The sequence below is a fragment of the Camelus dromedarius genome, chromosome 1, assembly GCF_036321535.1.
Source record: "Camelus dromedarius isolate mCamDro1 chromosome 1, mCamDro1.pat, whole genome shotgun sequence".
NCBI classification, from domain to species: Eukaryota; Metazoa; Chordata; class Mammalia; order Artiodactyla; family Camelidae; genus Camelus; species Camelus dromedarius.
In genome coordinates, this window is record NC_087436.1 from 117,830,282 (window position 1) to 117,837,654 (window position 7,373).

The window sequence follows — 7,373 nt, forward strand, 5'->3', positions numbered from 1 at the left end:
TCCTGTTGATTTCATCAAATCCATCATATCTCTAATGATCCCCAGACCGTCCACACTTAACCAGTGAGATCCTGACCACGTCCAGGCCCCTGGGGCGACGGGACTGGGGAAGCTGGCACCTTCGATGGTGGCCCTCAAGCCAGCGGGGCTGCCGAGATGAATCCTGTCTCCACCAGAAGCAAGGATGCGTCCTCAATCCTGGCCTCACGTTCTCCATCTGGACCCGTTGGTCGCTTTCTGGGGAACTGAGTCCCGGCAGCGGTAATTCTCACAGGCCGTCACTGTGGTGTATTTATGGAGTGCCGCCGTGCTGCTACGCTAGCGCGAATGGAGTCAGGACTTTGCCCTGGGACGCCATACTTCTCAGACTCCCCTTTCAGAGTTTGCCTGCCTTGTGCGCAGCCTGCATCCAAAACGGGCTTCTAGGTCCCCACTCCCGAGACAGCCTTAAAAGAGTTGCACTGGCTGGTCTGTGGCCCCACGACGGCTGTCGAAGCCTTCAGGGCCTCCCCTGAGCTTCCCTGAAAGGAGGGAGATTGGTTTAGCAGGAAACGACCCAGTCGCCCAGCTCTGCCACTTTAAAAAGTTCTGCTTCATGGTCAAAAATCTTTGCCTTCTGTCAAATTTCAAGCACTAAATTCACTCAACATACTTTTGGAGACTCGTGTTTTATCCGTTTTTAATTAGCTCATTTTGAAGCTTTCATACTTGGCCCCCCAAATATTTTATTGGCATTTCACGGCCATTGTTTTCCTTGGGAAGGCCGCCGATTCCGCAGAGGGGGGTCACCAAGCAACACGGCTTGGCATTTGGACCCGCTTTTGTTCCCCTCTTCCCGCCAGCCTCTCTGGGGCTCTTGCGTTTACTGTTAAAATATTACAGAGGCCCACATCCGAGCGGCCGTAATCCCTGGTGCTAGACTGTCTCTAATTGATTTAATTATTCATAATTGCTCAGCTGGGTTTGCGCATACCTGCGCGTGATTATGGTGAGCGGGCGGGTCTGGGGCCAGTGTGTGTGTCTTCCTGATGAATAGGCAGGTCTCGGAGTCACTGGGGGCCTGACTCAGCCTGTGGACATTTGAACGACGCCCTCAGAAAGTGGGGGTGGAGCCCTGGAGAGAGTTGGCTTTAGACCAGTGCCACCCTAGAATGTTTGCTTAAAATGTTTGAGGATTTAGAATGTTTGGTGCCCATGGAATTTCAAAACAAAAGACAGAAACATCGGCGAGGTTGGCGGGTGTGGGGCGAGTGGCCGGAGAAGTTAGGTTGAAAAGAAAGTGGAGAAGCAAGACAGGCTGTCAGTGTAAACAGACAAACATCAACTTGACCCACAGCCCATCCCTCCCAGGGCCCTGTGTGCCCCCAAATGTCTGCAGAATCCCTAATCCAGTCCTACAATGGGTCTGAGACACTTTGGAAAAAAATAAACCTGCCAATATCTGGGGGACTGCGAGGGAGGCAGAGTGGATGCAGGAGCAAATTCCATCACAGGGAGATGTCATCAGCCTCGGGTTTCTCTAATTGTCCCCATACCAGTCTTCTTAATTAATTCAAGACGAGGAAATGATACGAGGCTTGTCTGCTTCATGGGGCGGCTTCCTGGTGACTAATATTTGAAGCAATAAAAGGAACCGGAGCATTCCTGCTTCCTGATGGTCCCCAGTCATCCTTGGCCTCGACCCAGCTCAAACCAGCCACAGCCTCCTCCGGCTCACGTCTGTCGGAAAAATAACTCGGACTGGCTCTGTGATGTTTATGGCCGTCTGGTCGTTTATGAAGTTCTCCTGCATCCTTTTCTTTGGGCCTTGGGTCAGGCCAGGAAACACCGTGAGATTTGGCAGCACAGGGATGGTTAGTCCCATTTTACAGAGAAGGAAACTGAGGTTCTTGGGGGTAAAATGAACCAGCTGAGTCACACTGCTGAGAATAGCAGTGAGGACGCACACCCAGGCCGGGGGACACTTTCCCTCACTCACACCTCCCTCCAGCTCACCAGAACATCTCATTCTGGGTTCTGTGCTCCCGGGTGACGACTGTGGCCTATGGAGCAGGTAAACCGTGGAGACTAGGATCAGACCCGCCAAAACCAGAGGCAGGGAGAGAGGGAGTTTCCAGGTCACAAAGTGCTTTCATACTGACTTTCTCCTGGACTTTTAAACAGCCTTACAAGGCAAGAATTTTCCTAAATCAGAGCTCCATAAATGCATGTGGTGTGAGAAAATGAGCCCCAGGGTGACAGCTGGGGAAACTGAGATTGGGAGAATCTGGAATTGTCAAGAGGGATCTCGGAACCTGGTCCTCTGGCGCTACCCGTCCGCCCCGCCAGGGCCTGGGCCGGCAGCGGTTTAATCTGAGCTAAATCCTAAAATAGTCCCCAGGACGACGAGCAGATCCCAGCTCTAATTTTCCCTCCGGGTGCCTCATAGGATCTTTTCTAACCAAAACACAGAAATGGTTTTTACGATCCAACCAACCACACGGCTCCGTGAACCTCCAGAGAGAAGGACGGGCAGTGGTGGCCTCTGCCAACTGAAGTGTATTATCAGAAGGATGTAATTACAAGTATTTATGTACGCTGATTCTGAACCAGAGGTTCCCGAGATGGCGTTGGAGCCACAGAAAAAAAAAAAAAAAAGGGAAGAAAAAAAAAGAATGAAAGAAAGAAAAAAAAAGAAAAGAAGAGGGGGAGGAAAAAGGCTTCAAAACTCCTGACAATAAGCAATTCTTCATGGAACAAAACTATTACAATAGCCGGCCTTTGATCTTGCCCAGCTCCTGTTGCCAATTGTATTTTGTCACCATTGGGCTGTCACCAGCGAGGGAGCACTTTTGAATTAAGCAGTCTACAGCAATTTAGTGTGCACTGGCTTTGAAGTGCCAACATCAGTCAGGCCAGGACTAACTTTTTTCATTAAAAATTTTTCAACTTCTCTAAGGGGGCTTTTTGCCTTTTTTTTTTTTTTTTTTAAGCCCGCCGGGGCACTGAGATAACTTGAGCCTCCAACCCGTGGCCCCAAGACATCAAAAGGCACTTGGGCCAGTAATGCTCGAGGCGGCCATCATTAAGCCCTAATGGAGTGCTTCATTAAGGTCCCTTCAAAGGCCCCCGTTTACAGACTCGGAGATTGACTAATTTACACATTGTGGGAAAATTGCTACCAGCTCTGCCCACACCCGGCAGGGGGAGAGACGCCCTCTCTCTTTGAAAGCTGGGAACTGCAGACAGGCCCTCTGAAGGCCGGCTGGCCTTTTCAAGGGAAAACCCAGGCAGGGGCCCTAACTTTTGGAGCTGGCTGAAGTGTCTGTACCCCCACTGCCCTCCCCCCAGTCCCCGATCCAGGGGTGATGTTTGTCTGTCCAGGGGCAGCATGGACAGACACAAGCGTGTGACTTTGGAGCCGGAAGCTCCTAAATACACTTGTGTTGGGATTCCAGCTCTGCCCCTACCAGCTGGGAGAAAGCAAACGACTTATCTTTTCTGGGCCTCAGTTTCTCTGAACTGAAAATGGGCTTGAGCCACTCATCACTGGAACCAAGGGCAAGCGGTAAAGATCGGGGGAGGGACCCAATGCACCTTGGCTCTTCTCACCTTAGCATAAGCATAAAAGAGAACCGACAGGTATCCGGAAGCAGCGGCCACCTAATCGCAGGCTCCCTCTGTGGGATTATTGGTCCCTGTGAAGGCGCCAGCACACCGATGCAGACGGCAGCATTTGCTGCCCTGAGTCAGACCCATCGCCTGTTTTGAGAACCCCGTGGCCTGGCCCCGAGGCTAGCACACAACGGTATCACTTTGGGTACTTTCTCCTTTGTCATCAGAGCGACTTGGGAAGGACACCGTGAAGCCTGCTCGCTCTGGGATACTCTCACATGGATGTGCGCCTACTGTCTGAATACAGCTCTTGGCCGGTGGAGGAAGGTGGGTCATCCGAGGCGTGGTGGGGGGGGTCGCCCCTCAGCCTGGCTCTGCCTCTGGTGTGCTGGGTAACACCGGCCACGGTGCCTGCCCTGTCTGGTCAGTGGAGACTTCCTCGAGGCTGAGAGGGGAAGCACTGGATGTGCCCAGAGCCTCCTTCCAGCCTGATGCACTGGGGTCCTCCCACCAGTGCTATTTACAGTGTGGTCCAGGGACCAGGGGCCTCAGCCTCACTGGGACCTCATGAGAAATGCAGGTTCTGGGGCCATCCTGACCTCTGGGATGGGACTCTGCCACCCACCTGGGATTCAGCCCCTTCAGGTCAGCTTCCTGTCGCTTTTGCTCTCCGGGGTCACCTAGGAACCTCAACAAGTGAAGAAAAGTTAGCACCATTCACTGAGCACCTACTGTGTGCCTGACATCCTGTATCACACATGGTAAGTAACCGAGGTTGTTAGCAATTTGGTCTTTCAGTTGAGTCGGCTGAGCAAACGGTCAGGTGACTTGCCCAAGATCACACAGGCTTCCCGCCAGGAGCTCCTGCACCACACCCACTCCAAGCTGCATAGAGGAAGCCCCCCGGGGGGCAACCCCACTCAGGGAGAGACCCCTGCAGGCTGGTTAGGATGGGACCCAGGGGTCCAGTGAGCCCATGAGTCCTGTGGGACGGTCACCTTGCTCTCCACTTTCTATTTGCTCATCTTCCTAATTATAGAAAATAAATTCTACAGCCACTTACTCTCTGCAACCTTTCACCTGAAAAACTGCGACTCCCACCCTCTCCGTTCCCAACCTCTCAGGGAAGCCACGGGCCGAGCATCGCAGCAAACCACTTAGCAAACCGCAAATTTCAGAGGCCTCGTCACATCTGCGTTTTATCAGCTTTTTCCGGATAGTATTACCCCGAGCAATTGTCTGCAGGTCGGCCGACAGCTGAGACGTTCAAGCGCTGAATTAGGGAGAAAGGGGCCGGAGATAAAGCCGAGCACATGCATCCCATCAAAGTAATGAAAGCCTCCTGCCGCCGGCCGCCCGCTGCCTCCTTCCAGCCTCCCAGCCGCCCAGCAGGAAGGCTGATTAACCCTTGCGGGGAAGAAAAGAAGAGCAGGGGTCATCCAATACCCGGGCTAATCAGGGCCCCAGAGCAGGGGTGGGGGCGGGCAGGAAGGAACAGCCGGTGCAGAGGGCCACTCTGGCCTCAGGATCAGCCCTGCTCCATTTCCTGTGGCAGGACAGAGCTTGGGGGGCAGGGGTGGTAAGTGCAGCTTCTAACACACCCAGGAGGGAGGCTGGAGGCAACTGCCAGAGCAGCGTAAGTGAAGAACTCAGTGCCCACAAGGTCCCAGGGACACTGGCTGGGTAGCAGGCGGTCCCGAGGAGTGAGGACAAGCAGCTTCCTGCGCGGGGGCCTCGCCTTGCTGCAGATGCAGTGTTTGTAAGGGCTGCTGACTACTGTTTACTGAGCACCTACTATGGCCCCGCGCTGGGGGTGCCGCCTCTCCAGGACTCACCACCCCCAAGTCTGCCAGAGGAGGAAGCTGTTGTTTGCCCCCAGTGCACATGTGGAGACAGAGGCTCAGGGGTGTCACCTGCCCCAGTCCAGACAGCTAGAAAGTGGCCAAACAGTGCTTGGAACAAGAAATGCGGGCCCTGCTTTGGGACCTCAGATGGTCACCTTTGTTCTTCTTGCTTCTTGCCCAACTCCATGACGTCAGACACCTGGAGCCCCTACCTGGACCGCTACAAGTGTTTCCTCGTGGGGGGTGGGCGCCAGGGTGTCCCCAGTTTCCCTTTCCCCGTGGCCACGTGGGCATCTGTGTCCTGCCCCTCCAGAGCCCTATGTGATGGCTGCCCGGCATCCTACACCCACCCCCAGGATGGAGGCCCAGGGACCCAGGCCGGCCTGTCCCACTCACTGTGCACGAGGGAGCGCAGCTCTCCAGACACTCCCGCCAGCATCAGCCGGACCGCTCAGCAACGGGCCTCTCTTGCATAATGAGGCTAAAGCTGGGCCTCACTTTGAACATCACTGTGTCTCTTTTCACTGAGTTTGAACATCTCTTAGTAGGCATTTAATAATGCCACCTTCTGCTCCACCTTTGTGGGGTTTTTTTTTTCCTTTCAGAACTTTTGTCCTTTTCTTCTTGTTCTGAGAGTTCCTGTATGTTCTGAATTGTGGCAACTTGGCAGTCGGGGTCCTAGCCATGTGCTCCGTCTGCTGCCTCCTCCTGCGCCCTCCTTTATGCACAGGAATCCTTAATTTGGATGCAGGTAGATCCGTCATTTTTTTTCTCCCCTCTGTCTTGCACTTTTAGGGTCTTTTGGAATAGAATCATTCTTTCCTTGGGCACACAGACACATCCTCAGGCTTTCTTTGGCTTTGTTATTGTAATGTTCACATCTAAGGCTTGAGTCCATCTGGAGCCCACCTTTTGAAAGACATAAGGGAGAGATGGTCGATTTTTATCCAAGTAAGACAACTTTGCCACAGCGCATCGTTGGCGGCATCAGGCCTTGGTTTCTCAACTTGCTGTGCGGCACTGCCCTGCGCCCCAAGTTCTCCATCAAAACCTTGGGAAGGGGGCATCACCCAGAGTTTCACCCTCAGCTCCGTCCTGTCCCCAGTCCCACCGCCCGAAGCTGCTGGGTAGGTTTGCGCATCTTCTCTCTGTTTCGTGTCAAACCACAGTGAACACACAGTAAGGAGGCCAAGATGACAGCGCGTGTCCCTGGGACGTACACTTTCTAAGGGGATGCTCTCGGCACGTGGCCCCCAGCAGCTCCATGGAGGACAAAGCGTGCTTTTCACGGCAGTGATGGGGATTTGCCCCATGTTGAGTCTCAGGCTGGGTTTTGAAGTCAGGACTCCTCCCACCCCACTTTGCTGCAGCGTTCCAGCCAGCATGTGGATCTCCAAGGATCTTTGTGGATGGTGATCTCTCTGCTGCCAGTGCCTTCCCTTCCCCCTGCCCTTCCTGTCTGATCAGCTCTCTCTGCCCTCAAGAAGAGGCTTATTCGTTCACCCATCCACACAGCAATTTTAAAAAATAGATGTGCTGTATCCACCAGGGTTCTTTGTTTTGTTTTCTCTTGTTTTTGGTATACATAAAAATTATGGAATGCTTCACGAATTTACATGTCATCCTTGCTCAGGGGCCATGCTAATCTTCTCTGTATCCTTCCAGTTTTTAATATATGTGCTGTTGAAGTGAGCACCCACCAGGGTTCTTTGGAGGCAAGCTACAGAAATGGACTCCGGCAAATTTTTAGAAAACAAAAAATGTTTATTTCCAAGATTTGGGGTAGTTCGCAGAAGTCAGTCAAGAGACACTGAACCACTGGGCCTCAGAAAGACAGGAACTGAGGAAACTGTGCTTCTACGTACAAGGAAGTCAGGAGAAGTCAGAACAACTTGGTGTCAGCCAATCTGGCCTTGAGTCATTCTATCCTGAAAT

General features: G+C 53.0%; 1 non-coding gene across 1 annotated transcript; it reads right to left on the reverse strand.

The window, feature by feature from the left end:
- Positions 1–7,026: 7,026 nt before the first annotated feature.
- Positions 7,027–7,134, reverse strand: LOC116149115 (U6 spliceosomal RNA). The gene has a single exon (XR_004132725.1). It is a non-coding gene; the product is annotated as a U6 spliceosomal RNA (small nuclear RNA).
- Between the last annotated feature and the right edge of the window lie 239 nt (positions 7,135–7,373).